This window comes from Vicugna pacos, chromosome 4, assembly GCF_048564905.1.
Source record: "Vicugna pacos chromosome 4, VicPac4, whole genome shotgun sequence".
NCBI classification, from domain to species: domain Eukaryota; kingdom Metazoa; phylum Chordata; class Mammalia; order Artiodactyla; family Camelidae; genus Vicugna; species Vicugna pacos.
The window spans coordinates 44,062,174-44,072,323 of NC_132990.1; the positions used below are offsets into that span (position 1 = coordinate 44,062,174).

The window sequence follows — 10,150 nt, forward strand, 5'->3', positions numbered from 1 at the left end:
TATTTGGTTAGTTTATGTCTTTTATTTCTTTGCTAATAACTTCTGATTTCTTTGTTGAGGCTTTCTATTTTTACCTTTTTTTCCCCCTTGTAATTGCTTTTTAAATAATTTTTATCATGGCTACTTCAAAATCTTTGATAATTCTGCCATCTTTTCTCAGACTGTATTTTCATTCAATTTGAGATCTTGTTACTTGCTATAACCAGTGATTTTTGATTGAAATATAGACATTTTCATATTACATTATGAAATTTTGGATCTCATTTGAGCCTTCTGTTTTAGCTAGTTTGACTTGACATTGATTTGGCGGGGGAAATAAGGGCAATAGTTTGTTACTTCTAGGTGGAGGTAGAAGTTCAGATTTTCCACTCAGTCATCCCTTAAATTAGAGGAGGAGCTTCCTTGTTTCAGCTAAGCAGAAGTGGGAGTTCTGTCTCCCATGTGGTTTCTGTTTATCTCTGGTGGGAGCTGGTTTCATTACTGTTGGGAGATGAGGAAAGTCCTAGCTCTCTCGTAGATCTTCTCTGATACCACCCAAGTAGGGAAGTAGACAGGTGTCTTGTTACTGAGAGATGCAGATGGAAGTCCAGTGTCTCCATGTGGTATCCACTGATACTGTGGTGGTGGGGGAAGGAGTTTGTTCTAGCTGGCAGGCATGAAAGTCCAGACTCCCTACTTACTTCTTTGAAAGTACCCTGGTTGTGGTGTTGGGACACCTTGTTACAGCCTCATGAGAATGGAATTCTAGCTTCTCATTTGGTAAGGATGGCACTATAATTTTTTCTGTGCTGTGGCTCGTGTAGAATGATTATTGTCTAAATATCTTCTGTCTTGTTAGGATGCTCCTTTTCTGGTCTTTTGGCTAGAGGCAGTAGATTTTTATTGAGGCTTTTTTGTCTTTTCTCTTTGGCATTTCAGGGTTTTTTGCTTCTTCTGCTCAAATTCTAGGATATATGAGGGAAAAAGAAAATCCAAAGAATTTATCATTGTTGTTACTTGGGCACTGAGGTTCCTAGCCAGTTTGTCTTCTTCTCTCCAACTTTCAGTCGTCGTCGTCTTTTTTTTTTTTTTAATGTATAATATCCAGTATTTTTCATTGTACTTAGTGGGAGACATAGGGAAAAGTGCACCTATTGTATCATCCTAGATGTAGACAGTCCCCAAATTCTGACAAAAAAATTTTCTTTGTCACTTTCCTGTTTATATAGAAGTTTGAACTTAATTTTTGGACACAGTTTTTTCAGTGACAATTCCTCTTTTGCTTTGAAGGCACAGTGTTTTCAGATGGCCGAATGAGGCTTGATTGTAATAGTATCAGGAGTCTTCTGAAGTACCCCCTTCAACTTGCAGATTCCTTAAGAGAGATACCTCTTGATTAAAACCATTGATAGATGGAGGTTTTGATGTAGTGAAACCAATGTCATGGCTAATCTAACAGTCTGGGATTAGATCTTGAAATGTATTCTAAGATACTTTCATCAGCATATTTGTTGTATTGAGCTCAAAGTTGGCATCTTAAGTTTCAAAAAACCTTAGCAGTCATTTAACTGGATTTGCCATTTGTTTCACATCCTTGGCAGGTGAAGATTTACGTATTTCCCAAGCACTTCCAGTGACTCCTTAGCCAGTCATATGGAATAATCAAGGATGTATATAGGGAATTATATGGGCCAGAATGGTAAGATGGGAATGGATACAAACTGGATAGGGATAAAGAATATGCACTGATAATCTCTATTGTTTTACTGTTAAATTATTTGTATCTTATAAGATGACTTTTTGGCTGAAGGGCTGAGGATATTGTAACTCTATTCCTCAGTGTTGCCCACCTTCTTCACATTTTTTATGCCCACAGTTGAGAGTAATAGAACATCAATTTTATTACATTCAAACAGCTTCATACTATCTGATTAATTAAATGACTTATTGGGGGATAATTCTTGCCAACAGTGAGCTGATAGAAGAGCTAAGGATTTTAATGTAATAGCAGTGGAGTATTAAGGAGTCTTATTTGTTTACGTCATTATGGTGATAAAATTGACATACTAGAATTATTATATGTAAGCCACTATTAAAGAATCTTTGATGCCAGTATTTAGAAGTATCCTGTTTACGTTCCTCTGAATTGAGGGGTACCACTGGATTTGTTCAGCTAGCCTCAATTAAAACTGAGCTACTGAAACCTAAGGCATAGATGCTGCTCTGTCTTCTTGACTTCACATACCTCAGATGTGGAATTCTGCAGTTAAGGCTTATTTGTATGAGAGCTCCATGGGGCTAATCAGTGGGCTTTTCTCACTTCTTCTCATAATATATTTTAGGATGGGTAGGCTTATCTGAATGGCTGAAAGGTGGAAATAGGCACAAATGTTACTAATATTACATGAAATTAAATTATTGTTAATGTGGCCATGCTGCATGATTCACTGGTGGACAGTTTCACTTTACAGCTGTTGTCCTGGTGTAATTATTAACAGTGTCTCTATCACTCCCAAAGTGTCCTGGTTTAGACAGTAAATTACACGGTCACCTAGTTATTATGCTTTGTGTGTATTTGGTGTTTTTTTTTTGTTTTTTGTTTTGCCAGCCATAGATTTCATTGAAAACATCTAACATTTAGATAATGAGACTTACTATGAGCTTTTCTGATCATTCTAGCACTTATGTACACCATGAGATGCAAAAAAAAAATCCACTTTGATTGCTTGGCTGGTATGTAAAATAACAAAGTAGAGTTTTGCAAAACACATTTATATCAGAGAAATCCTTAGACACTCTCTCTCCCACTGCCTAAATAAAAAGGGAGACTGGATAGTACTGGAATTCATTTATAACTTTTTTATAAAATTAACCTTTTTTTTTTTTTGGTGTAATGGATACTTTAACAGTCTAGTGAGCCCATGGAGTGCTTTTCAGAATAGTATTGTAAATACCCACAATAGAATACATAGAATTTCAAAGAAATCAATTACTATATTGAAATGTCATTATGAATATTAAAAATGTGTGACCTAGTAATATGTCTTTTTTTATGAATGCATTAAATGTTAAGATCTAGGAGCAGGATTAATAACAGCTATAATTTCAAAAAAGCAGTAAACATAAATGATGATTTGAGATATCTGTTACGACTGTAATGTGATGCGATTATACCTGTGATTTCTATTGGTGACATGGTCATAGATCCTGCCAATGCTATATGGTCTATATTCATAATTGAATGAAGTTTTAAATTACAGCTGGAGGATAGTGAAAATGAAGAAGTAATACTTTTCCACCCGAATTCTCACACCTCTTTAATCATATCAAAAGACCTCTTGGCTGGGGGAGGGGGTGTCCGTGGACCCTAGGTTAAATCCCCCTCTACAATACTATTCACTAAAATGGAGGAAGTCAGATTATCTTTCATACCTCTTATGAGGCAGTAAGAGTCCAAACAAAGTAGAAACTATGCATCTGCTAGAGTAAAATCAGATACTGTTACTAAAAAGACTTCTGTTGATGTGCATTCAAATTTAGAACTTTGTGCTTTTCTATTGCATACACTGCAGATGATGTGAAATGCCTTCCCTTTTTCTATATGACCACGATGGCAACATGTTTCCGTTTTACTCCATGATGCTGTTCTCTCCATTGAAATTTCACTGGATTCACAAGTTTGATTAGACAGTAACAGATTACAGCATTCACATTCCTTCTGGTTGTTTATTGGATCAGTGGATCATAGGTGTTTGTTTTTAATCTTACAGGCATTTTTTTCCTTTCTCAGGGTTAAGGTTATGCCCAGAGTAAGTGCTAGCCACACTGCCCAGCCAGCGCCAGGGTATATTTTCAAGGTCTAGGAGAACCAGAGTAGCAAGGATGGATACCTTTTGTTACTAAAGAAAAAAAAACAACCCATGGTTCATGTTAAATGGAGAATTAAAAATGTAAGTCGAGGAGTCTGGAGGGATGCAGTTGTAGGGTGGAAAGTGAAGTGTAAGGCAGGAGCCTGGTATCAGGCTCCTAGCTTAATAACAGATGCAGCTGGAGGTGTCTAGGGCTCATCATGATCGAGTCCTGAAGACCGTGGTGCCAGGATCCACTGTCGATAACAGTACCATTTCAAGATAGATGTGTGCAATCCCTTCTTAGCACTTTTCTGTATTCCAGGCCGTTATCAGGTTTGTGTTCTTGCCCTTGTATCTGGAATGTATTCCATAACAGGACAGCTGATGTTCGGTGAGGGTATCAGCAAACTAAGTGAAACAGCATCTGGCTTTCTTGCTATTTGCGTCCCTCTTTCCTAGTCTGCCCTGTTTCTGAGTTTGATCATAAGCCCAATCTTCTTCTCGACAGAGACTGGCACAGGGAGAAATCTGGTTGAGGCATGAGCTCTACAATCATGTATCATTCAGATGAACCACCTCCCCTAACACTCCAACATAAACCAAAGAAACCCCATCCTGTTGTTTCTTTTGCTTAAGGTTGGGACACACCTCTGCATATTCTGTTTGTGACAGTCTCCTCCCTGTGCCCGACCTAAGCTGAATTCCCAGAGGAGAAAGAAGAGAGGCATTTTGGGCATCAAAATGTGGAAGTCAGAGCCTATGAGCATGGGTAAGAGCATAAGGGTGGGTGAAAGGCTCACGAGCAAATCGTGTTTCTGTCCCATCTCTGTCATGCTAACCAGGTCTTTTTGAAGTTTCTCTACAGGCTTTATATTTGATTGTTTCTCTCTCTATCACATGTATCAAAGAAAGACAGGGATGAGGATCAAAAAAGTGTGAATGTAAGGTTTTTCTGCCATAAATAAAAAGGCAGAAAAAGTACCTGGCATGTTCCACAGTGACAGCAGACTTTGCTTCCAGCTGCAAGGGTGGGACAAGCCTGGAGAGGGGCTATGGGCATGACGAGGTCAGGACATGTCAAGGGGGAGGGGATGCAGGGCAGCTAGAGGGAGTGGGCCCAGTATCCTCCTTTCTCTTCCCTTAGCCTTGGGGACAATGTGGAAAGAAGAAAGGAGAAGCCGGGTCGTGAAGTAGGCAGCTCTGAAGCAACATGGAGGGAGGGTGGGAAGCAGTTGCCAGTTGCCGATAGGTTTCAGTTCATCATTGTTGATTTGGGACTAAAACCTTCTTTCCAGCCAAGCAGGCAGGCAGAGGTGAATTTATCAGATGTGATTTTTATCAGAACCCACTCTATGAGGTGGCCAGCAGTCACCGTGGGACCCCAGTGTCTGTGATTGGCTCTGACACATCCGGCCGGAAAGGCTCTTATCCCAAGAATGATCTTCTTTTTTAGGTGGTATTGAGCTGGGGCTGATTTTGATAGCCAGTTTCAGTCAAGAATCATAAAGTTATTGCACATTTAAAACCGTCGGTATGAGAATCATTCTCTCCCTCTTTTCTCTCTCTCATCATTTCACAGGGCTGCAAGGTTACAGAAAGGTCTAATCAATTGTCAAACTGTCTTTTATCACCGAGAAGGTGGTAAAAAGAAAAAAATACCTAACTGCCCTACTGTAGGGGGTTCTTTGACTACACGGCACCCTCTTCCACATACAATGCTGTCGTGATTAATGTCCTCCCACCTCAGACCTTGTTAAAGCCTGTTCTCTCCAGCAGCCTGGTGGAGCACAGTGAGAGCAGGACCGAGGTTGCATAAATCAACGTGTTCTCACAGCCCCCAGGATATCCATTATAGATGCCAGCTGGATGGCTGGAAGATAGAGAAAAATGAATATTGTATCCTGTGGCCTTTTGCCTCTAATGACCACTTTTCAACATTTTTGAAGGCATGATTAAATTTTGATAACTGGGGAAGTCACTCCGAGCCGGCTGAAATAGAGATAAATTGACGGAGGGTCTGACATCTCAGAAGAGAGCAGGCAACTAATTAGTGTGTGAAGCACACTCTGAAAGAGATGTAAAAGGGAGGCAGGTTTAATCAGCGGAGCTGCTGAGGTACAGGAATAGTCAGGGATAATTGCGGCCTAGGTAGAAATCACAGGCTCAATGAGCGGCTTTTTCTGTCCGCTTGATTGGCAGCCGCTGACCTAGTGGCCAGCACCCTTGAACCCTTACAACGGTAACAGCCTTGTCAAAGCAATTTGCTTGCAGCTCTCCGGGCCCAGTTATTTCAGCCTCCGAGCTGGGACACCCGATTTGAAAGGGCACTCGGCTCCCTGGCTGGCTGGCTGGAAGCTGGGCGGAACAGCCTCATTATTGGGGATGACTTTCCTTTTTGAACCCCGCCGACCTTGCTCACCCCCTGCCCTCCCCGTGGCCCAGTCACACTTAGGTGTGCCCCTGGGACAGCTTCTGCCAAGACACAGTGTCAGAGCAGTTTGGCTATTGGTTTGTGGGGTGGGGGATGCTATGTGGGGCAAGAGGTGATGCCTGGGAATTAGCACGAAAGGAACTGCTGGCGCAGGCAGAGGGGAAACCACCAGAGGATTTGTCCCTGGAAGAATGGCTTTTGCTGGTTGCCGGTTTTTTCATGCCCCAAAGCAAGCTAGGCAAAGCTGGTGTGGAGTCTCCATCTTCTGTCTTGGGGGTGTGTGGGGATCTCAGAGGCATCCCGGTTAAGCCCCTTGGCCTCCCTTTATGATGGGCAAGGAGGTGCCACTAAAAGAGACAGGCATTTGCTGCATTTTGTTCAAGTGACCCATTTGACTTTGTTCACTGCTAGCAGGGAATTTACTGACTTAAACTTGGGAAGGATAACCTCCCCACCCCAAACCCTTATTTTTTTTTCCCTTTATTATGCTGTTTTTAGGGGTAGAGAGGCTGGCTGGGATTGCAGAGAGATGGATGTGAGGCAGCCAGGGGATTGGTGTACAGGCTCTGTTCTTTGAAATCGGTGAATTAGTACTTCTCCCTCCTCTTTCTCCTTCTTTCTCCTTCTTTCTTCTCTCTCCCTCGCCTTCCTTGTCTTGGCCCAGAGCTTACTCGTTTCTCTTTTTCAATGCATCAGTCACCTGGACCTGCAAAAAGACCCCAAATAAGGATAGTTAATGTGATTTGTTTGTAGCAACAGCTTCTGGTTTCAGGGACACCTACAGTTAAAGTTGTCTTTTTCCTTTTTTTTTAATGTGGCATCCCCCCCCCATAAAAATGAGGCCTGGTTGATTACTCAGAGAACCTCTGACATTCTTTGAATATACTGGTCCTTCTACATTTGCCATGTGGCTTGGCCAGTGGGAGCTTCTATGGCTTGTACCCCATGTGACTGCCTATTTGGTGGACATGGATGTGGCCTCAAATTGTTGCCCATTTCCCTGAGCTATTTATACCACGGAATGTTAGATGGAAGAGGCTGTTCTGCTCTAACTTATGGGATCCTCCCTCCCAGTCTCCTTCTCCTTAGAGACTGGCTGCTCTAAGTAAAGATTGGGGGGCAGTGCTCTCCCGGTACCTGACCTAAGGGTTCCTCAGGAAATTGGAAAGTTAGAGGCCACATGTTCCTCTACCCCAAATGACACCTGACTTCAGATGTCCCAGTCCCTAGGAGATGGTACCTGTAATTTTCAACATAGTTCTCCCGTTGCTTACAGCAGCAACATGGTCATTTAGTCTTCCTTTTTCGTATCTTAGTGGGGAAGGGCCATGCAGAATGACAGGGAAGGACCAAAAGATGATAGTATCTGGACTGTAGGCTCTCCCAACTCCCAGACATGTAAGTACAATGCACTGTAATAAGTAAGGTAGCAAGGACACCCAGAAATGCTGTGGGCGGACAGGAGGAGTCTGAATTCTGCCTCAGTAGCTAAGGATTCCTTCACAGAACATGGTGTCCCCAAAGGACGAGTCAAAGATGGGATGGAAGTGAATTCTCAGCAGAAGCGAGTATGTGCGAAGTCCTGAAAGGGCACCGCGTGTTCAGTGAGCAGTGGGCTGTGGCCCGGGCACCCTGAAGAGCATCTCCAGTGGGGCAGATGACAGCCAAATTACGAGAGGTCTTGGATGAGCTCAAGGTCATGTCTGTATCCATTTTACCACCAAACCTCCTGTAATACATGGCACACAGTAGGTGCTCTGTAAATGTTTCCTTAGGGGATGAGTGGAGGAACAAATGAATGAGGAACCTGGTTGTTAAAAAGGAGTCTTCTGATGAGATTTTTTTTAAAACAAGGGATGTAACTGGTGGATAACATGGAGGATGGTCCACCTTAGGGTAGGTACTGATGGCGAGTGGGCCAGGTGAAATAGACCAGGAAAAAGGGAGACGGGAAGGACTGAAGCAGAAACATACCAGGAATGCAGTCGTGGGCAAAGACTGAAGAGACAGGCATTTCTAGGATGAACCCATGGTGCTCAGTTGGATATGGGGCATAAGTTGAGAGTGACAGACTCCTGGGAATGTCTCCAGGATGCATGGTTTGGATGAAGTGTAAAGTATATGGCACAGCTAGTGGGCAGTTGTAAGAAAGAGCTAGAATAAATAGGAATGAGCAGTTAGACAGTCCAGCCAGGCAACCAGGCAGTGGGGAGGGAGGTGGGGAGAGTGCCAGTGAGGCTTATTGCCAGAATCTCCCCTAAATGCTCCACTATGGGCCTGTGGGTCTGTGTTCATCTCAGCTGGGCATCTCAGCATTCAGTGGTATGGTGTGAAATTTTGAGAAGTATATAACATTATTTCCCCTGAATTTTAACACTATTGCTATGATTTTTATTCTGTCACATGAAAATGTGGTATTGAGTGGATTGTCATTGGATGATATAGATTATGTGGAGTGGGGCGTAATTTTTAGAAGTACTGGAAAGATGAATAGCATCATATCAAAGCTGATACCAAAGAAAATGGTACATAGAACATGTACTTATGAAAAATATATCACTTAACATGTACCAGGTATTTGTCTGAATGTTTTGTAAACATCTACTAATTAAATAATTCTAATACCCCCAATGAGAAAGGTGTCACAATGGTGTGTGTTGTGCAGATGAGGAAACTGAGGAAGAGAGTGGTTAAAGTATATGTGATTGCCAGCCGAATGTCAGCTATCATCTCGATCATGTCACATCATTATCATTTCTCTTTTGTGGTGAGAATAATGAAGACCCGTTCTCTTAGCAAGTTTGACGTCTGTAATACGGTATGGTTGTGTATAACCAGTATATTGTGCTTTAGGTCTCCAGGATTTATTTATCTACTAGAGGAAAATTGTACCCTTAAACAGCATCTCCCCTGTTCCCTGACCCCAGCCTGTAGGGCTAGCAAGTAGAAGAGGCCAGATTTGAACCCAGCATTCTCTCCAAAGTCCCTGTACCTACTCACTCCTGCAGGCTGGCTTCTCTTGTTAAACTGCGCCCTGTGTGGTAGCAGTCAGTGCAGGAAGTGGTGAGTGGCCAGGTCTGGAGAGTGAGCACCTACCGAATGATGTCACAATTGTAAATTCTTTTATGTGCATGGGGATGACGTTAAACATTAGGAAGGACTCATTGGTTGTAACTATTGAGGACATGTTGAGTGTTGTTTTTGGTCTTCGAAGCCATTCACCTCTGCTTATGAAATGTTTAATGTTCGGCAAACAGAAAATAGTGGAGAACCCTTAGTCAAAACTTTCCCTTGATTTTGTCCAGAGATCAACCCCTTTCTAGCTCCCTGGGATGCAGGATTTGGATCCCGGGGGCATGGTGTAGGGTGGACCTGTAAGATTGAGGCAGAACTCCAAAAGCAGTTCAAGAACTCTTCTGGTTTGTACAAGTGTTGGTGGCATCTGTCTGAAGACGTTGAAGCTACCTAGTAGTGAAGCAGAAGAGATTCTGGAGTCAGACCACCTGACTTCAAACTCTGCCTTCACTACTCAGTAGTCATGAGACTTTGGGAAAGATACTCATTACTTTACCTCTCTCTGTCTCAGTTTCCTCAACTGTGAAATGAGGGTCACGATGGTTCCTATCTCCGGGGGTTATTGTGAGGTTTGCGTTAATGTCTGCTTAGAATAAGCACTCAATACGAGTCTGCTTTTATTATGAGTGTGCCAATGACACTCTAGAAATCCACCCACCTACCCCCTCCCCCATAGATTTACCTTCTCTGTGTGTGTATGTGTGTGTGCCAATAACACTCTAGAAATCCACCCACCTATACCCTCCCCTATAGATTTACCTTCTCTGTGTGTGTATGTGTGTGTGTCCCCATAGTGTCTGACTTGTAAATCCAG

The 10,150-nt window shown here is 42.5% G+C and overlaps 1 long non-coding RNA gene across 1 annotated transcript; it reads right to left on the minus strand.

Moving 5' to 3' along the window:
* Window positions 1–6,725: 6,725 nt before the first annotated feature.
* LOC140695854 (uncharacterized) lies at window positions 6,726–9,344 on the minus strand. Its single transcript, XR_012071684.1, has 2 exons — window positions 9,258–9,344; window positions 6,726–6,967 (listed from the first exon to the last, which is right to left on the minus strand). It is a non-coding gene; the product is annotated as an uncharacterized lncRNA (long non-coding RNA).
* Window positions 9,345–10,150: the final 806 nt, after the last annotated feature.